At 34.7% G+C, this 23,108-nt stretch overlaps 1 pseudogene; it reads right to left on the bottom strand.

The window, feature by feature from the left end:
- Positions 1–411: 411 nt before the first annotated feature.
- LOC131817177 (U6 spliceosomal RNA) lies at positions 412–530 on the bottom strand (annotated as a pseudogene).
- Positions 531–23,108: the final 22,578 nt, after the last annotated feature.

The raw sequence follows: 23,108 nt of genomic DNA on the forward strand, positions 1-23,108 counted from the left end.
AAACCTGGTGATTCACAGACCTGTACCCCTAGGGATAAAAACATTATATATTTATAAAAAATTTTTAAAAATAATTTAAAAAATCCATTAAAGAAAAAACACATATTGCAAGCCCAGAGGTAATCTCATATTCAATCAAAAAAGTTTGAAAGTTTTCCCCTTAAAGATCAGAAAAAAGACAAATGTGTCCACTTTCACTACTCTCATTTGACATAGTACTGGATGTCCTAGCCAGAGAAACAAGGAACACAAAGAAATAAAAGACTTAAAAAAAAGAAAAGGAAGAAGTAAAATTTTCTTTTTTTTGGATAACATGAACTTACATGTAAAAGAATCCTAAAAAATTCACAAAAAATTTTGAAAAAACAAATTTAGTAAAGCTGCCAAATACAAGATCAATATATAAAAGAGAAGAATTTTGTTTTGTTTCATTTTTTTAATAGTTTTTCATGTCATCCTTGCTCAGTGATCACGCTAATCTTCTCTGCATCATTCCAATTTGAGTATATGTGCTGCCATAAAGTAAGCACAAGACAGGAGCATTTTAACACTCTAATGATGAACTATCTGAAAAAATAAAGAAAACAATCTAATTCACACTAGCATCAAAACTAATAAAATACTTATGATAAGATTTAACTAAGACGATGAAAGATCTGTACCCCATAATCTATGACATTGATATGAAATTCAAGGAGACACAAATGGAAAGATAGCTCATATTTATGAATGGTAAGAATTAACATTGTTAAAATGTCCATACTACCGAAAACCATCTGTAAATTCAATTCCAATCAAAAATCCAATGTTAGGGGCACCTGGGTGGCTCAGTGGGTTAAGCTGCTGCCTTCAGCTCAGGACATGACCCCAGGGTCCTGGGATCGAGCCCCGCATCAGCCTCTCTGCTCAGCAGGAAGCTGCTACCTCTTATCTCTCTGCCTGCCTCTCTGCCTGCTTGCCATCTCTCTCTCTCAAATAAATAAATAAATAATCTTTTTAAAAATCCAATATTGTGTTTTTACATAAATAAGTAAAAAATCCTAAAATTTATATGAGACAAACAAATAATCAAAGCAGTTCTGAGAAAGAATGAAGAAGAGAAATTACACTTCTTGATTTGTAACTATACTACAAAGCCCCCGTGCTCAAAACAATAAAGTATACTGGCATAAAAACAGACCAATAAACAAGTAGAACAGAATTGAGAGTCCAGAAATAAATCTTTTCATACAGTCACCTAATATTTGACAGGGGCCAACATATGTAATGGGTAAAGATAGTCTGTTTCAGTAAATGATATTTAAAACTGAATAGTCACATAAATCAGCATGAAACTGGAACCTTATATCACTCATAAATCTTAACTTGAAATAGATTAAAGACTTAAATGTGATGCATGAAACTAAATTTCCTAAAGGAAAACATAGGAAAAATTTTCCTTGACATTGGTCTTGCCAATAGTTTTTTGGATACCAGACCAAAAACACAAGCAAAAAAAGCAAAAATAAATAAATGTTATTACATCAAACTAAAGTTTCTGCATTGCCAAAAAAAAGGGAATGAAAACACAATCCACAGAATGGAAGAAAATTCTTAAAAATCTTATATCTGAAAAGAGGTTAATAACCAACAGATACAAAAAGAAAAAAATATATAATTAAAAAAATAGCAAAAGGATCTCAATAGACTTTTTATTCAAAAAAGTTATATAAATGACCAACAGGAGCATTAAAAAGTGCTCAACATAAAAAACTCAGGGCAAAGTCATTATGTTGTTGTTTTTGTTTACCTCTGAAAAACACAGCAAGATATTACTACCTATTAGAATATATACTACCAAAAAATTAAAACTAACAAATTTTGGTAAATATTGGGGAAAATGGGTACCTTATGCACTGTGATAGGGATATAAATTTGTATGGAAAACAGTATGGAGACTATTCATATTATTAAAAGTAAAATTACCATATGATTCAGTAATCCCACTTCTAGGTATATATCTAAAGGAAACGAAGTCACTATTCGAAGACATATCTGCACTCTTATGTTCATTATAAAATTATTAACTCTAAGCAAGAGATGGAAATAACTTCACTATCCATTAATGGATGAATGAATAAAATAAGTATGGTAAATATATACTATGGAATACTACATAACCATGAAAAATTAAGAAATACTGCCATTTACAATACCATGGATGGATCGTGAAGGTATTATACTAAGTGAAATATTTCAAAGATTTTATATATTTTTTAATTTATGTATTACGATAACCCTTACATACAGAATCTGAAGAAAAAGCAAACTAATGGAAACATAGAGTTGAGTTGACAAGGGGTGAACCTGGGGTGGAATAAGGTGTTCAAAGTGTACAAACTTGCAACTATAATAGGAAAAAGTTCTGGGGATCTAATGTACAGCATGATGATCATAGTTAATAATATATACATACTTTTTTTATTGTGCTTCCCTTTATTAAATTTTGCATATATCACATTCTTACAAGTTGAAAGTTTATAGCAATCTTGTATAAAATAGGTGTGCTGCCACCATTTTTCTAACAACATTTGTTCATTTTGTGTCTCTCTGTCACATGTTGGTAATTCTTGCAATATTTCAAGTTTTTTCATTATTATTGTATTTGTTATGGTGATCTGTGATCAGTAATTATGACCCACTGAAAACTCAGAACTAGTTTACTTAAAGTATATGAATTGTTTTTCTTTAAAGACATAATGATTTGAACAGTACAGTATAGCGTTTATTTTTTATATGCACTGGGAAACATGATTTTTTATTTGCACTGGGAAACCAAAAAAAAAAAAATGATTTGACTTAGTTTATTGATATAATCACTTTATTGAGGCAGTCTGGAACAAAACCCACAAGACCTCTGAAGTTTATCTCTACTGTACTATATACATTAAAGTTGCTAAGAGAGTAGATCTTAAAATTCCTTACAATACATGCATAAAAAACAGAGGCAACTATATGAGATAGTAGATGTATTAACATTTTTATGTAGAATATATTGCAATATAGATGTATACCAATTTATCAAATGGTACAAAATTTACACAATGTTAAAAGTTTGCAGTGTTATAAGAAATCATTTCTTAAATTTACAAATTATAATATGTCAATTATTTTTCAATAAAGCTGGAAATAACTTTTTGTAGAATTAATCTATTTTTCAAAAAAGGAAGTAAGGAAATAGAAACTGCAACTAACTCTGAAATAATAGAATACAAAATCCATTTTAGTTATATACAATGTGACAAACACTATTAGTTAGTTTACAATGAAGGAATACTTATGAAGCATGAAGGATGGTCTATAAATAAGGCTGAAAGAGCTCAGTTTTAAGGTTTAAATTTAAAATCTTCTTTTGAAATACTAAACTGACCACCCAGTTTTCCAAACATTAATGTCTTAACTGATTGAATTTATTTCATACAACTCTATAATCTAGTTTCATAAGAAAGCAGCATGCAAATTTTGAATAAGACAGACTTGCTTAAGTTTCTTTATGTTCAACAGTAAAGGATACTTCCCTAAAAATAAATAGAAGAAGGGGGAGGAGTCAAGATGGCGGAGAAGTAGCAGGCTGAGACTCATTCAGCTAGCCGGAGATCAGCTAGATAGCTTATCTAAAGATTGCAAACACCTGAAAATCCATCGGCAGATCGAAGAGAAGAAGAACAGCAATTCTGGAAACAGAAAAACAACCACTTTCTGAAAGGTAGGACTGGCGGAGAAGTGAATCCAAAGCGACGGGAAGATAGACCCCGGGGGGAGGGGCCGGCTCCCGGCAAGCGGCGGAGCAACTGCTGAGGGACATCACTCCCGAGGCTACCCGGGGCAAAGCCCACGCGGGGTCAGCGTGGCCTCAGGTCCCGCAGGGTCACAGAAGGATCGGGGTTTGTCTGAGTGTTGCAGAGCTTGTGGGTATTGGAACGGGAAAGCCGGCTACAGAGACAGAGCCGACAGTAAGCTCGCAGCTCGGGGTGACCTTGAACCGGTCGCAGGCTCAGTGAGCTCGGAGCGCGGCCGGAGGTCAGGCAGACGGGAGTAACTGGCGCTGTTCTCTGAGCTCGCACTGAGGAGTGTGGCCCTGGGCTCTTGGCTCCTCTGGGCCAGAGACCAGGAGGCTGCCATTTGTATTCTCGTCCTCCGGAACTCTACGGAAAGCGCTCAGGGAACAAAAGCTCCTGAAAGCAAACCCAAGCGGATTACTCACCCCGGCCCCGGGTAAGGGCGGTGCAATTCCTCCTGGGGCAAAGACACTTGAGAATCACTACAACAGGCCCCTCCCCCAGAAGATCAACAAGAAATCCAGCCGAGACCAAGTTCACCTACCAACGAGTGCGGTTTCAATACCAAGGAGAGCAGCAGAATTCTAGAGGAGGAGAAAGCAAAGCACGGAACTCATGGCTTTTTCCCTGTGATTTTTTTTAGTTTTGCGGTTAATTTAATTTTTTTCTTTTTCATTTTTTGTTTTTTTTTCTCACCTTCGGATAAAATTTTTTTTTTAACTGTTACCTTTTTCTCTTTTAATGATTTTTTACTAGTTTATCTAATATATATATTTTTTCTTTTTTATATTTTTCTTAGGTGGTTTCTTTTTTTAAAAATTCTTTTCTTTTTTTTTCTTTTTTCTTTTTTTTTTTCTTTCTTTCTTTTTGAAACTCTTTTTATCCCCTTTCTCCCCCCTCACGATTTGGGATCTCTTCTAATTTGGTTAAAGCATATTTTCCTGGGGTTGTTGCCACCCTTTTAGTATTTTACTTGCCCCTTCATATACTCTTCTCTGGACAAAATGACAAGACGGAAAAATTCAACACAAAAAAAAGAACAAGAGGCAGTACCGAAGGCTAGGGACCTAACCAATACAGACATTGCTAATATGTCAGATCTAGAGTTCAGAATGACAATTCTCAAGGTTCTAGCTGGGCTCGAAAAAGGCATGGAAGATATTAGAGAAACCCTCTCGAGAGATACAAAAGCCCTTTCTGGAGAAATAAAAGAACTAAAATCTAACCAAGTTGAAATCAAAAAAGCTATTAATGAAGTGCAATCAAAAATGGAGGCTCTCACCGCTAGGATAAATGAGGCAGAAGAAAGAATTAGTGATATAGAAGACCAAATGACAGAGAATAAAGAAGCTGAGCAAAAGAGGGACAAACAGCTACTGCACCACGAGGGGAGAATTCGAGAGATAAGTGACACCATAAGACGAAACAACATTAGAATAATTGGGATTCCAGAAGAAGAAGAAAGAGAGAGGGGAGCAGAAGGTATACTGGAGAGAATTATTAGGGAGAATTTCCCCAATATGGCAAAGGGAACGAGCATCAAAATTCAGGAGGTTCAGAGAACGCCCCTCAAAATCAATAAGAATAGGCCCACACCCCCTCACCTAATAGTAAAATTTACAAGTCTCAGTGAAAAAGAGAAAATCCTGAAAGCAGCCCGGGAAAAGAAGTCTGTAATATACAATGGTAAAAATATTAGATTGGCAGCTGACTTATCCACAGAGACCTGGCAGGCCAGAAAGAGCTGGCATGACATTTTCAGAACACTAAATGAGAAAAACATGCAGCCAAGAATACTATATCCAGCTAGGCTATCATTGAAAATAGAAGGAGAGATTAAAAGCTTCCAGGACAAACAACAACTGAAAGAATTTGCAAACACCAAACCAGCTCTACAGGAAATATTGAAAGGGGTCCTCTAAGCAAAGAGCCTACAAGTGGTATATCAGAAAGGAACAGAGACCATATACAGTAACAGTCACCTTACAGGCAATACAATGGCACTAAATTCATATCTCTCAATAGTTACCCTGAATGTTAATGGGCTAAATGCCCCTGTCAAAAGACACAGGCTATCAGAATGTATAAAAAAACAAAACCCATCTATATGTTGCCTCCAAGAAACTCATTTTAAGCCCGAAGACACCTCCAGATTTAAAGTGAGGGGGTGGAAAAGAATTTACCATGCTAATGGACATCAGAAGAAAGCAGCAGTGGCAATCCTTATATCAGATCAATTAGATTTTAAGCCAAAAACTATAATAAGAGATGAGGAAGGACAATATATCATACTCAAAGGGTCTGTCCAACAAGAAGATTTAACAATTTTAAATATCTATGCCCCTAATGTGGGAGCAGCCAACAATATAAACCAATTAATAACAAAATCAAAGAAACACATCAACAATAATACAATAATAGTAGGGGACTTTAACACTCCCCTCACTGAAATGGACAGATCATCCAAGCAAAAGATCAGCAAGGAAATAAAGGCCTTAAACGACACACTGGACCAGATGGACATCACAGATATATCAGAACATTTCATCCCAAAGCAACAGAATACACATTCTTCTCTAGTGCACATGGAACATTCTCCAGAATAGATCACATCCTCGGTCCTAAATCAGGACTCAACCGGTATCAAAGGATTGGGATCATTCCCTGCATATTTTCAGACCACAATGCTCTAAAGCTAGAACTCAACCACAAAAGGAAGTTTGAAAAGAACCCCAATACATGGAGACTAAAAGCATCCTTCTAAAGAATGAATGGGTCAACCGGGAAATTAAAGAAGAATTGAAATAAATCATGGAAACAAATGATAATGAAAATACAAAGGTTCAAAATCTGTGGGACACAACAAAGGCAGTCCTGAGAGGAAAATATATAGCGGACAAGCCTTTTTCAAGAAACAAGAAAGGTCTCAGGTACACACCTAACACTACACCTAAAGGATCTGGAGAAAGAAGAAGAAAGAAACCCTAAGCCAAGCAGGAGAAGAGAAATCATAAAGATCAGCGCAGAAATCAATGAAATAGAAACCAAAAAAACAATAGAACAAATCAACGAAAGTAGGAGCTGGTTCTTTGAAAGAATTAATAAAATTGATAAACCCCTGGCCCGACTTATCAAAAAGAAAAGAGAAAGGACCCAAATAAATAAAATCATGAATGAAAGAGGAGAGATCACAACTAACACCAAAGAAATACAAACTATTATAAGAACATACTATGAGCAACTCTATGCCAATAAATTTGACAATCTGGAAGAAATGGATGCATTCCTAGAAACATATAAACTACCACAACTGAACCAGGAAGAAATAGAAAGCCTGAACAGACCCATAACCAGTAAGGAGATTGAAACAGTCATTAAAAATCTCCAAACAAACAAAAGCCCAGGGACAGACGGCTTCCCGGGGGAATTCTACCAAACATTTAAAGAAGAACTAATTCCTATTCTCCTGAAACTGTTCCAAAAAATAGAAATGGAAGGAAAACTTCCAAACTCATTTTATGAAGCCAGCATCACCTTGATCCCAAAACCAGACAAGGATCCCACCAAAAAAGAGAGCTATAGACCAATATCCTTGATGAACACAGATGCGAAAATACTCAACAAAATACTAGCCAATAGGATTCAACAGTACATTAGAAAGATTATTCACCACGACCAAGTGGGATTTATTCCAGGGCTGCAAGGTTGGTTCAAAATCCGCAAATCAGTCAATGTAATACAACACATCAATAAAAGAAAGAACAAGAACCATATGATACTCTCAATAGATGCTTAAAAAGCATTTGACAAAGTACAGCATCCCTTCCTGATCAAAACTCTTCAAAGTGTAGGGATAGAGGGCACATACCTCAATATCATCAAAGCCATCTATGAAAAACCCACCGCAAATATCATTCTCAATGGAGAAAAACTGAAAGCTTTTCTGCTAATTTTAGGAACACGGCAGGGATGTCCATTATCACCACTGCTATTCAACATAGTACTAGAGGTCCTAGCCTCAGCAATCAGACAACAAAAGGAAATTAAAGGCATCCAAATCGGCAAAGAAGAAGTCAAATTATCACTCTTCGCAGATGATATGATACTATATGTGGAAAACCCAAAAGACTCCACTCCAAAACTGCTAGAACTTATACAGGAATTCAGTAAAGTGTCAGGATATAAAATCAATGCACAGAAATCAGTTGCATTTCTCTACACCAACAGCAAGACAGAAGAAAGTGAAATTAAGGAGTCAATCCCATTCACAATTGCACCGAAAACCATAAGATACCTAGGAATAAACCTAACCAAAGAGACACAGAATCTATACTCAAAAAATTATAAAGTGCTCATGAAAGAAATTGAGGAAGACACAAAGAAATGGAAAAATGTTCCATGCTCCTGGATTGGAAGAAAAAATATTGTGAAAATGTCTATGCTACCTAAAGCAATCTACACATTTAATGCAATTCCTATCAAAGTACCATCCATCTTTTTCAAAGAAATGGAACAAATAATTCTAAAATGTATATGGAACCAGAAAAGACCTCGAATAGCTAAAGGGATATTGAAAAAGAAAGCCAATGTTGGTGGCATCACAATCCCGGACTTTAGGCTCTATTAAAAAGCTGTCATCATCAAGACAGCATGGTACTGGCACAAAAACAGACCCATAGATCAATGGAATAGAATAGAGAGCCCAGAAATAGACTCTCAACTCTATGGTCAACTAATCGTTGACAAAGCAGGAAAGAATGTCCAATGGAAAAAAGACAGCCTCTTCAATAAATGGTGCTGGGAAAATTGGACAGCCACATGCAGAAAAATGAAATTGGACCATTTCCTTACACCACACACGAAAATAGACTCAAAATGGATGAAGGACCTCAATGTGCGAAAGGAATCCATCAAAATCCTTGAGGAGAACACAGGCAGCAACCTCTTCGACCTCAGCCGCAGCAACATCTTCCTAGGAACAACGCCAAAGGCAAGGGAAGCAAGGGCAAAAATGAACTATTGGGATTTCATCAAGATCAAAAGCTTTTGCACAGCAAAGGAAACAGTTAACAAAATCAAAAGACAACTGACAGAATGGAGGAAGATATTTGCAAATGACATATCAGATAAAGGACTAGTGTCCAGAATCTATAAAGAACTTAGCAAACTCAACACCCAAAGAACAAATAATCCAATCAAGAAATGGGCAGAGGACATGAACAGATATTTCTGCAAAGAAGACATCCAGATGGCCAACAGACACATGAAAAAGTGCTCCATATCACTCGGCATCAGGGAAATACAAATCAAAACCACAATGAGATATCACCTCACACCAGTCAGAATGGCTAAAATCAACAAGTCAGGAAATGACAGATGCTGGCGAGGATGCGGAGAAAGGGGAACCCTCCTACACTGTTGGTGGGAATGCAAGCTGGTGCAACGTCTCTGGAAAACAGCATGGAGGTTCCTCAAAATGTTGAAAATAGAACTGCCCTATGACCCAGCAATTGCACTATTGGGTATTTACCCTAAAGATACAAACGTAGTGATCCAAAGGGGCACATGTACTCGAATGTTTATAGCAGCAATGTCCACAATAGCCAAACTATGGAAAGAACCTAGATGTTCATCAACAGATGAATGGATCAAGAAGATGTGGTATATATACACAATGGGATACTATGCAGCCATCAAAAGAAATGAAATCTTGCCATTTGCGACAACATGGATGGAACTAGAGCGTATCATGCTTAGCGTAATAAGAAAAGCGGAGAAAGAGAACTATCATATGATCTCCCTGATATGAGGAAGTGGTGTTGCAACATGGGGTCTTAAATGGGTACGAGAAGAATAAATGAAAGAAGATGGGATTGGGAGGGAGACCAACCATAAGTGACTCTTAATCTCACAAAACAAACTGAGGGTTGCTGGGGGGAGGGTGTTTGGGAGAAGGGGGTGGTATTATGGACATTGGGGAGGGTATGTGATTTGGTGAGTGCTGTGAAGTGTGTAAACCTGGTGATTCACAGACCTGTACCCCTGGGGATAAAAATATATGTTTATAAAAAATAAAAAAATTATAAAAAAAAAAAAAAAAGAAAAGAAAAAGAAGGGAAAAGAATCTTAAGCAGGCTCCAGGCTCAGCACAGAGCCCAACTCTGGGCTCTATTTCACAACCCTGACATCATGACCTGAGCCAAAATGAAAGAAATAAAATAAAATTAAGGTGTTAAAAAAAAGGAAAACGAATTGGAGGTTTAATTAAGTGAGCCACCCAGGTACCCCTGTGGTATCTTAAATTGGCTGTCATATCTTTAAAGTTCTAGAGTATCCATTTGGTTCATTTATAAAATCTTTCTCAATATCATTTTTTAGTTTCAGTTTTTTGTTCAATTTGCTTCCCTTCTCATTTCTTTGAGCAGAGTAATCAAGCCATTTTATAATATTTATTGATCATTTTAATATCATACTTAATTCCATTTTGTCTATCAAATCTTGTTAATGGTTTTTCTTTGTGTGCTTTGTTCCATTTTGCTATGTTCAAGACATTATATTTGAAACTCTTATTGATTAGGGATAATTAAGAGCTATAATAATGGTATGGTCCTCCTTGGCAGGATTTTCTCTTATATCTGAGACTCTACAAGACAATCATACTCCAAATTCAGTGGTTGACTTTCTCAGTTTACACACAAGGCAAGGTAGGCTCTAGTCTTATTTCTGCTTCTCCTTGTGCTTTGGGGATCTCAACTTAAATTTGGGTTGTACCAAAGTCCTCAAATTTGATTGCTGCTGGATTTTGAATTTTGTTTCTCTAGTATCATGTGTCTATTAAAAACACAGCTCAGTGTGTTTTAGCAGTTTCTAATGCTCTCATAGCTAAAATGGCTTCAGGGCATGTATCTCTAGACTCTCATTGTGTTTCGTATTTTGGCCCAGTAATCCCTCACTTATTTTTATAATCATTCTGATATTTTTAACTTTAAAAGCTATTTTGTCTGGATTTTTAAGTTGTCTTAAGTAGGAGTTTTTAGATCACCATTACTAGAAGCAACAACAAATATACATGAAAATATCTGCAGTAGTTTATCACATCTTTATGGCTTTGAACTTCCATAAGCCGAGGCATCCTTCTCTAATCACTTAGGCAAACTCCAATTTACCCTTTAAAACAACACAAGAATTGCTTCATTTAAGAACATGTTCAGGGATGACTCTTCCCCACTGTTCTTACCAACATTCCCACACACTCTTTGCTACCCACACCTTGTTTATGAACTTTCATTAGGTATATCAGCGTCACCAGAATTTTGCTCTATTGTATTTTTGTCCTTTAGAGCTTTAATTAAATATTAATTCCATAGAAAGTCTGTCCCTTTTCTTTCAAACCTGGGTTAGTTATTTCTTCTCATTCTTTGTCAGAAGTTACTTTATTAGAGAAACTTACAGGTGTATTGTGAGTTTGGAGCCTTTACAGTTTTTTGACTGGAAAAATCACCCATCTCTGAGATTTTTACGCAGCTTCCTAGCTGATATTATTCAGAAATCTGTTCAAAACAGACTTTTTCAGGGAGGCCCTTTCAGACCACTCAGTTACAAAACCTCTTCTCAATCACTGCTCTTTTTAAAATGTGCTTATTTAGTTCAAATATGCATCACTATTAAAGGAAAACCCAGTACAATTTTTTTCTTTTTAAAGTTGGCTTACCTATTATCTATCTCTCCCATTAAAATGATTCCTCTGGGCTGGGGTTTTGTTGTGCTCATCTTAGGCCAGGCACTCAATAAATTGTCTCTGAATGATTGAATTGTTTGACTCCCTTGCTAGATTCTCAACTTCATGAAGCCAAGGATTGTTCTATTCAGTCCTTTATCCTCAATGTCTGTTATATTGCAGTCACTTACGTGACTAATTGGAAAAATCACAGAAAGAAAGAGTTAAAACTACAGAAAAACCCCGTAGGTTCAATAACACAAAGCTTTCTAAAATTATTTAGCCCAGGAATTGAATACTGGCTGCACTTTTGATTTTTTTTTAAATGGTATTGAATTTAATTTAAATGGAAATACTTGAATGGTAGAATGATAAAAAAAATTATAAAAGCAACTTGCTCCTTAAAGTAAGAATTATATAGGGCATCTCTTCTAGAAGCAAAATTTTCAAATGTCAAACATCTGAAAGCATAGAAGGAGAAGTAAGAGTGTGAATTGTACTTCAATGCTCTTTTCTTTATATTCAGCAAACAGCTCATTCACACCTTTCCAATTTTTTCAACTCTTTTGACAAAGCCTTCAGAGGAGTTACTGCTGATGACAACCATCACAGCCTAACAGGAGAAATTTTATGAAGAAAAATAATAGCGTGTTTTTCCCAAATTGTTAAGGATATGGTGAAGCTCTGTCAGATTCAAAGGAGGAATGTGCAATTCCATGCTATATATAATAATAACTTATTTTAATAGTGGCTTTGCAATTTTTCAGATATATCCATTTACTGAAACCACTATCAAATAAACAAAAACAAACAAATTAACAGGGGTTCGAGACAGGAATTATCTAATCTAAAAATAGCACATGTTCACAGAATACACAACACATATCCCAAGTACTACTATAGGTTTCAAGTAATAGTCAAAACAATAGTAAACATGATTCAGACCCTACCAGTCAAATCATAAATGGGATCTTAACTGTAAATCCTTATCTTTAGACCAAAGTGGGTAATTGGGTGCTGAAGATACATTATAGAACTAATATGTTATAGAACTCCTCTGAAATGAGTCATTTATTCCATCACTTTTCCTGCACAGCTGCTGACCCATGTTTTGGTTCCTGGAAATAGCTGCTACCATGTCATACTTCTTAAAAGCACATATATTGATAACTCTACTCATTGCTCCATTACTCTGTGACTGTCACTGTGTTAAAATGTGGAGTCAGCTGACTCACTTGTGGTGGTAATAAAGTAGATGAGTTTGCAAAGTATTTTGTTATTTCTAAAAATGCAAAAACCAAATTACATTGAAATCCTAAGGGGTGTTTCAGGGAGAGCTGTAGGATGTGGTTTCTTGTGTAATCCACAGAGATTAGCTCCAACACATATTTAAACTCTGCTCTAGGAGCAACCTTAGTGGTAAAGCAAGAAGATAAACAGATGTATACACACCCTGGCACAAAATTATCACTTATGTTTGGCTTCCTAGTCTCCTCGTGTTACTTATTTATCTTAACTTCTCTCTGAAATCAGGGTACACAGAATCTCAATCAGTCGATATTTTTCTGCTGAATTACCCAATAGTCTGATCATACCCCTAAGACTTTTTAAAATTATTTCACTCATAATCCGAAATCTGCTTTGCCTCCTCAGCTCAGTACACTGTAATTTGATTTCAAAATGAGGACGGTTGTCAGTCATGCCACACTCATTAATCTATTTTACAATTCCATGTACTTAGAACTATGAAAATATGTTAATAACATCCATTCCAATAAGCCACCCTAAATTTATTCTCATGAAACAAGACCTCAAGAAAGAGAATTCAAAATCATCCATGTATTTGCAATTTATTGCAATAAAGCCTTTATCAATAGACTTCCCTGTGCACATGGTGGTCAAATTGCTGGTGAAAACCAGCCAAATCTATTACAAGCTTTCTCATGGCTTCTAGGTAACCCAAGTGAGCCTTTATTGATAAAGGGAAGGGATAAAGCAGGGAAGGGATAAACAGTGATGTAAGAATTGGCTAGACAAAAGTAATGACTCTCATTACAGAGTGAGTATTTTAAAGCAAAAGAGTCTGTTGGGAATATTGTTTTATAAAATAGTGGTTTTTTTTAATGAACTTTTAAAAATTCAATTAGTTAACATATAGTGTACCTTTAGTTTCAAAAGTAGATTTCAGTTATTCATCCATTGCATATAATAACTAATGCTCAGTACTTACTGTTATAGCTTCTTGAAAGAATTTTAACCCACTGAGCCACCCAGGCGCCCTTGAAAGCAGAAATTTAGATCATATTTTCTGATTACTTCCATGAAGTACAACACTTTCCTGCTAGCAACCTTCAAAACATACTGTTTGTTAGAGGAATTTCTTTAATAATAAATAAATAGGAATTTATTTAAATTTATTTAAATATTGCACACTGTTTCATTGTTCATAAATAAGGTGATGATATTATAGCCATTAGTTGGTAGCACTGATATATCACTTTCTTTTTACTTCTCAGTGCATTCTCTTTACACAAAATAGATATATATTTTAAAAGAATCTGAATCTGTGGCAAACTTTTAAAAAAACCCTATACAGTAAAGTTTATCATTTTAAGTAATCTCAATTATCTTCCTCAATTGTGATAGTATATCCTTCTATCTAGGCCAGATATTGTATGAGGGATTTGAAGAGACATACTTTTCTAAATTTCACTTTTCTCATCTGCAAAATGCTGATCATGATCCTACAATAATTTTGATGAAAATTTATTTATTTATTTTAAGATTTATTTATTTATCAGAGAGAGTGGGCGAGAGAGCAAGCACAGGCAGACAGAATGGCAGGCAGAGGCAGAGGGAGAAGCAGGCTCTCGGCCGAGCAAGGAGCCCGATGTGGGACTCGATCCCAGGACGCTGGGATCATGACCTGAGCCAAAGGCAGCTGCTTAACCAACTGAGCCACCCAGGCGTCCCTTTTGATAAAAATTTAATCTGTATAAACAATATATTTGCTGTAATGCGTGGTTCATGGTAAACATCTTATTTAATTATAAGCAACAACAGTATTAGAAATTAAGTAAATGTGTCTATAATATTTAAAGTTTTAACACATAATTCCAGTGCTTTGCCTTATTTTCTCAAATCCCTTTACCACTTTCACTGACAGAGTGAAATGTACTTTTTCTACTAGTAGCCAGCTCTTTGTCTTTTGTCAGAAAGATGCCCTTGTGAATTATTTATAATAGAGATATTAGCAATAATAATAAAAATAAATAGCAATGAAAATGTTAAAAAAAGGTTTCTTAACTAATTAAGGTTCTTAGACATCAATTAGAGGAACCACCTCTGGCAAGCAAATTAATCTGCAAGACATTCCCAGAATTAACAAGTCAGTCAGATACAGGGTTGTCCGTAGACTGAAAGGTGAAGCAAAAAGACTAGGTTTGGAAAATAGGTAAGGACAGTGAAAAAAATGATCAAATTTTTGGGCAAAATAAATTCTTAGGTGTCCTTTCAATGGAGTCCTGGGCATTATGTAGCAGAAACTCTGGAGATTATCTCAATCCATTGGAGTCACCCTGTTTATTAGCTTGCTATTGACAAAGTTATTTACAAACTGTAGAGCAAGAGGTTATAATGTAGAAAACTGATGGTAATGCACAAGATTCTTGTTAACAATAATGCAAGTTAGTGATATTTCATTAGAAAACATAAATTCTATAACCCAAATTATGGGCCCAGAGCACTTCTGCTGCACAACTCTGCTTATATCCCAAATAACCATGTGAACTAGTTTTAACATCTGCTTCTTATTAATTTTTGAATAAAAATTCTTGACACAAGTATTTTATAATTGTGTGATAATCATGCATTTAATTTCTTGGAGAACAAAACACACTTTAGCGTAACTATGTTCGTTCACAGAACCAGCCTTGATAACACACTTCTATATGTTAGAAATGATGTAATACATGTAGAATATTGGGCACTCGTTTGGTATTCTTTGACATGTTTTGCACTATCTAAAAAGAGATCAGTGAACTTGGACTGGAGTTAGTAGACATGGAAGAAAATAAAATATTACAGAGAAGAATACTCTGTGGTCTACAACCTAAACGGGCTGGGATTCCCATCATTTGGATCCCTGTAGCTTTACAAAAGTCAATTAAATTTTTGTATCTCTGATTAAAGTTGATTCCCCAGTACTTTTTCAAACATCTCTTGTAAAGTATTGTTTCCCAGAAAAAAAGGGATTTTGCACATGTATCTGCCTTTGTCTCTGGTCATGATCTCAGTCAGGATCCTGGGATCGAGCTCCATATGGGGCTTCAAATGTAGTCTCTCTCTGCAGCTACCTACCCCTGCCCCACTCATGCTCTCTCTCTCAAATAAATAAATACAATCTTTAATTTTTTAATTAAAAATAAGATAAATAAAATAAAATAAAAAGTCTGGTCTTACTGCCCCATTTAGCTCCTTTTTTTTTTTTTTGAGTTGTATTTAAAGCAGCATGAGAGAACATGAAACTCTCAAACTTAAAAAAAAAAAAGGAAAAAATTGAGTATTGTTAGGATTTAAGATCTTGTCTGCTAGACAAAAACATTGGCTTTGTTAACATGTGAAAATTAACAAAAGAGAATAAGATAGAATTCTAATAATTTTTGTAGAAGTTAAAAATTTCCTCCAACCCAATTACATACAGACCCATTAAGTAAATTCATTCCAATGTCCCAAACCAATCTTTTCTAATACTAATGCATCTGTGTAAACAGAGTCAACCCAAGGAATAAATAAATATTATTATTTTTACCTGTCTCTTCCACAGTCACATCTGGGTATATTGGTAGCAAGTCAATTATCTATCTTATCTTATAAGACATGATATCATAAGGAAGGGTATTCTGTCCATTTGGAACAACTGAAAATCATTGTAATTTTATCTTGGTGCAGTAACTTGAGATGGCACAGTGTGGGTTATGAATATATTTTATTTTATTTTTTTTACTGGGAAGAAGAGATTATAGAGATATTGGTTATCCAAGAGAGACTGACAGGTGTTGATAGTTGCCAGGTCAATATCCATCTACTTTTTCTTTAATCTCAGAAAGCACTGAGGGATTGACAACAAGGAAACTTAAAACAACATCAAATATTTTATTGTCTCTTTTCTAGTTATATTGTAACCATATGACAAAGTATCAGTCGTACAATATATCATTCTCTTTTACCTCTATCTTTCTGCCAGAAATGTGGGCTTAATAGTGAGAACTCCAACAGCAATTTTTGCAACTGTGAATAAAAAGCCATGAAAACCTCTAAGATAGTTCACTTGACTTTCTTAAGACGCTGAACCAACACCAGAAAACACTCTCTGTAGTCTTCTTGTTAAATGAAAAAATATGGTTAAACCACTTTTGAAAGTCTACTACATACAGCAAAATGTAAATCTTAAATGAAATATGCCCTCTCAGCTGTGCTTAAGCAACTGAGTCCTGAGCTTTTCAGTTTTCAGTCTGAAAGAATACACCTCTGGTGCTCTGAAAGGGAATAGAAAGGACACCCTGTTCTCCATATAAATTAAAGAAGAGAAATCTGTGCATTTAAGTGGGCCATATAAAATTTATCAAGCAATTATCTCCTAACACCTTCCTATCCAAAATACCTGATATGCTCTCCCTACTCTTTTATTCCACGTTACTGCCTTTTCCAGGATTTTGTCTCACATCACAACATGTCTTCTGTTATTTCCTTCTTGCAAGCTACTTTTGTTTTCTCCATCTAAAAAAATCAACAATCATTGTGTATTTCAATTCCCATTTTCCTCAAATGCATTGATTCTTCTTATCTATTACTCTTTTCTCATACTCAGTGTCTTTGTCTTTATGGGGTTTGTACTTTGCTTTTCCCCATCCTTTACTGCCATTATATAATCAAATCTAATAACTTCTTAGAGAAAGTTAAAAATTCCTGCATAGCCACACGTCTACACAAAGTCACTGATTTTTAGCAAACCTATAAGATAGTCAAAAATCCATTCAATTTCTTTTTTTTTAAGATTTTATTTATTTATTTGACAGAGAGAGATGACAAGCAGGCAGAGAGGCAGGCAGAGAGAGAGGAGGAAGCAGGCTCCCTGCTGAGCAGAGAGCCCGATTTGGGGCTCGGTCCCAGGACCCTGGAATCATGAACTGAGCCGAAGACAGTGGCTTAACCCACTGAGCCACCCAGGCGTCCCTCCATTCAATTTCTTAACTGAGTCTCAAAGGCATCCTGAGTTCTAACCTAAACCTAAGTTCTACTTCTTACACGTTGTTATATGACCAAATTCTTTCAGTTCAGTATTTTGTAACATGAAAATAATCTGAATACTGTAGATTTTTTGTTATATTTATAGATTTATAATCAAAGTTTCATCAGTTGAAGTTTTTCAAAATTTCAGATATAATGATTAACCTAAAATGATACTGCCTCAAATCCCTCTGATATCAAGGCCCAACACCTGATTATAGCCAAACCTGTGGTGGATAGTTCCATGGGAAATTGCAGTTACTCAACACTGATAGCATCTCATGTTCTCTCTCTCATTTTAGAATGTCTCCAACACAACCCAAAAGTGTAGGAGAGTTAATGTCCTCTGTGGACAGCTCTCAGAGAAGTGGAAATAAGAACCATAGATAAAATTGTCAGTTTTCTGGTCTTCATGAGGACAACTTAAAGAAGTTTCTCAGGACCTTTCAGTAAAAGCAAGCCTTCATTTTCTATCCACGACAATTATATCAACAATGTACCTCTTTGACAAAGTTGCTTCTTCACTGTCTCATTTTCCCATTCTTTTCTACCTTGGATAATCTCCCAGATAAACTAACAGTACTCAAATCCTTTGTCCTACTCTTTGCTCTCAGGATAAATGGAGCCAAAAGACTTAGAGTAATATCAAGTTCTGAATGGGATCTTAGAGCTATTTCTGTCCAGATTTTCATAAACATAGGGACCTTTGAATTATCAGGCTATAAATAAGTTCTAAATGGAGGGGGCAAAAGCAAAAGTAGAAATTTTTATGTTTGATATTTAATCATGATTAATTGACTTTATTGATTATTAAAAATACTAATATTATAAAAGTGTGGATCTTTGTAAAACAATGTCATAATGTAAGAAATAGGTTGCATAGTCCTTTGGAGAATATTAAACCAAGTGTTCAGGTGCCATCTAATTTCTTGTTTAATCCAGAACTTTGGTGTGCATTATCTTGAGGAATAGGATTTTGAAGTCCAGACAGACTAACAGAAAACTGATCCAAATGTGTGTGTTTATATTTCTGCTTTTGTTGTAAAAATCAAAGTGTGATTGCTGGCTTAAAATGGTAAAACTAATAATGTTCATGGACTCTATTATAAATTTTCTAATTGTATGGGAAGAATCCAATAAACATAGAATTAATTGATTTGCAAATCCTCAAAGAGCTACAGGATCAGGTAGTGGTATGTTCTGATTCAACAGCATCAGAATGCAGCATTTTATATGTGTGGCTAATGGATATTTTCATGAATGTTTGCTAGCTAGTCAGCCAATACAGAGATATATTAGGTAGGGAAATTACTCACAGTTGTGTTTAATAAAATGAGAGAAAATTATCAAATGACACTAATAATAATAATCCTATAGCAGGCTAAATAATTCAATGATAATTACAAGTATTAATCTAGCTTTCTTCCCTGATTATGACTCTTCTCTTATCATAATGGGAGTAGCAGATTGTCTGCAATGAATTGTGAAAACCCAGCAGTGACTTTGGCAGTGAAGGCCTCCCATCAATTTTGATAGGTTAAAATGATTCTGGTTGGTCTTGAGCAAATGTGTCAATTTTTTTTTCTGTGTGTGTCATAAAAGAAAGAAGCAATAGTAAATTGTTGCTGTTATTCCATGGAGCCAATAAAATCATACTGCCAACAAGAGGCTGTTGACACCGTAAGTGTGGTTAACTGTCTTGAAATACTAGGCCTCGAAATAAAATTCCAATATTTCACATAACCTCTTTTTTTTTTAAAAGAAAAAAACAAAACAAAACAAAACAACTATACTGCTTACATTTAGGGCCCTGCTGTTGTGTAACTATTTTTGAACATGTCTACTGTAAGTGTATATATATATATATATATATATATATATATATATATATTTTCTGTGCAATAAATTCATTTAGAGATAAATTTGGATTGCAAATTATTTTGGGGGAGGCATGGTATTTGTGGCTAGTCTTACAAGTAAAAAGGACTAAACGAAAGAAGAAAAACATTTTTTATTACAGCATATTTACATCTGTCCAAAGTACTTATTTACTATAATACTGGACACAAAGAAAGAAGTTAAATGAGTTATAATTCAGTCGAAGTATAGCTGGCCATTTTAAAACTTACCACTGAATCTTTCTGGTATGAAATGTGATATCTGGCAATCTGGTCCAGTTCATTACATCAGGCCATTTATATGTTCTTATTACCATTTTGATAGCATAGCTCATTTTATAACCCAGACATTTTACAATGGAACTATGATGCATGTATTTTCAAAAGTATAGATATACATGAAGCTATGAGGTCAAAAAATATGTATGTCCGTAGTACCATATAGACTCAACAAATAAAAGTGTCCAAGGCTCTGAGTGAGATTTATGAATATTGTGTAAGTTTAGACCATCATGTGGTTTTGATATAAATAATCTGTTCTTAAATTAGAAATACAGTCGTTGAGTACAGTGTTGAAAATGGCAGATAGATTTTAGCTATCTTTGCTCACTTGGGAAAATGGCAAAATGTTTAGTTTGGTCAGATTTTCACTTAACTTCTGAAAAATCTTACGTTTGAGAGAACCCTTCTGAAATAAGAATCCTTAAAGACATAACCCCTTTGGCACAAGTTTTCAAGAAACTTGTGTGTTGTTGTAGACAATCATATGGCACACGTACTGTTCTAGATGTTTCATGCCAATAATATGTAAGCCATACCAAGGCTACATTTACATATAGAGATGTTCCTCAGCTTACAATGGGGCTATGTACAGAGAAACACATAAAAAATTGAAAATGCATCTAATACCTCTAAACTATCAAATATCATAGCTTACCTTAATCTTATTTAAACATACTCAGAACACTTACATTTGCCTGCATTTGGGCAAAATCATCTTAAGCAAAGCCTATTTTATAACAAAGTATCAAATATCACATGCAATTTATTAAATATTACACTAAAAAAAGAAGAATGGTTATATATAGAGTGGTTGTAAGAATATCAGGTGTTCATCCCTGTAATCTTCTAGCTGACTGGGAGCTGTGGCTCACTGCCCCTGCCCAGCATCACAAGACGGCACCATTCCACATGTCACTGGCCCTTTTTATAAAGACCCAAATTCAAAATCCAAAGTACAGTTTCTACTGAATCACTTTCACTTTCACATCATTGCCAAATATATCGTAAGTTGAATCATTGTAAATCAGGAGCCATCTTATTTGAAAGTTAAATCACAGTCACCCGTATACACACAAAAAATGGCCTTCATGTAGGGCCATCTATGTATCTCTAAACAACATAGCATGACATATCAACAGCAAAAAATGGATGTGAAGGGGACAATTGCTTTGCGTCAGTACTCTGAGCAGTAACATACATGGCCTTACTCACCTAGCAGAACTCCAGAGCTAGCTGATGACAAGGAATTTTACAAATGTTTGCTAAACAGCCTAAGCACTATTATTTTTAAATTAGTGTGCATGTCTGTTTTCTAAAGATATGTTAATTTATTTTATTGACTTATTACAAAACCCAATAATTTCCTCTTATTTAAGTGGCAGGTAAATAGAATTCTTTTTAATTTAAATCAAATGGCTTTTTAGGGAAAATATACTAAAAATTCTGAAACTTGTATTGCTTATGAATCTTTTATTGGAATCCTTATCAAGTTGTATTTTTCAAGTTTTTCCTAAATAATCTTCAATGAATTGAAAATATTTTTTGGATTTTACTCAAGGCTATTAACACACAATTTCACTTTGTTAAATATAGTGCTAAACGTTCAACCAAAACGTTGTGTCTTTTTTTTTCCACTACCACATCCTCCATCTACTGACTGGATTCTCTCCCCAACTAGCACATATATACCATTGTCTATCTTTAGGATAAGTAAGGGTCATCTTTTGTCTTTATTCTATTCCTCGCATGCTTCTGAACTTTTGAATTTTAATATAGTCACACCATAAGCATCACATATTTGATTCCCCTTTCAATAGTAAACAGTGCACAACCAGAGCATAACTTCAAAGCTATCAATAGACTTACTCTGATATATTATTTTTGTATTTTTGTAAATTAAAATAATTAAATTATAGAACAAGAGTTTCAGGTGGTAGGTGTTGTAAGTTTTACCCAAACTGACTTTTGTCAAACTCGTTTTTGTCATCATATATGTCAAGTAGTTTTCTCAGGTTTATTTTTATAATATCCTTGTATAATGAATATTTACACTGATATCTAGTATAAAAATCTTGCAATTTATTCTAGAAACATTAATATATTGAAAATCAATCTATTTCTTTAATTCATTAAAGACATTTTTGGCTTGTTTCCAGTACTTTCTTACTGGTTAAAAAATGAATTTGAAGTAGTCTGAATTTCATTATTATATGGCACTTTCCCTTTGATGAATACAAAGACGATATTCTATATTAGCTATCTGAGAAGAATACATTTTTTTAAATTTTATTTATTTGTAAGAGAGAGAGTGAGAGAGAGCACAAGCAGGGGGAGCAGCAGGGTGAGGGAGAAGCAAACTCCTGGCTAAGCAGGGAATCTGTTGCAGAACTGAATCCCAGGACCCTAAGATCATGACCTGAGCTAAAGGCTCAGGTGTTTAACTGACTGAGCCATCCAGGTGTCCCAATCTGAGAAGAGTTCTGTATGTTATTCCTATTCATATAAAGTTTAAAGTCTAGGTGATTAACTTAATATTTTAGTGGCTATTACATAGATAGCACTATGTTCCAGGCAGAGAGTAAGAAAGAAATATTAAATCAACCATATTCTATGCATTCTAAATGAAAATAATTAATCAATCATAATAAATCCTTCTATTTATGGAATATCAACTTATAAGCTTTCCTCCATATGAACAATGCCAAATACCAGAATGAAGGGTCATCTAATACAAATAAAGGATAGAATTAAAGAATTGTGGTAAGCCATTTAATTTTGAAAAATTGTGCTATATTGTTGCTGAGTTGTGGTTTTCAGTTACTTAATATCTGATAAGTGTAGAAGTAACATGAGTGTTACGTGAGATGAGAAATGGTATATAATTAAGATATTTTTAAAAGTACAGATAAATACAAATTTGTAAACATAGCATTATGGAGGAATAAAAATAAATGATAGCTACACACTCTAAAGTGAATAAATCTTGGAAAGTTAATAGAGAAGTAAAACAAAGACAGTGCGAAAGTATGGTACATTTTTATGAAGTTCAAACAAATTCTGTGAAACCATAGAAGGACTTAAAGATACTATTATGTATCAAATATT

Source organism: Mustela lutreola, chromosome 15, assembly GCF_030435805.1.
Source record: "Mustela lutreola isolate mMusLut2 chromosome 15, mMusLut2.pri, whole genome shotgun sequence".
Taxonomy (NCBI): Eukaryota; Metazoa; Chordata; class Mammalia; order Carnivora; family Mustelidae; genus Mustela; species Mustela lutreola.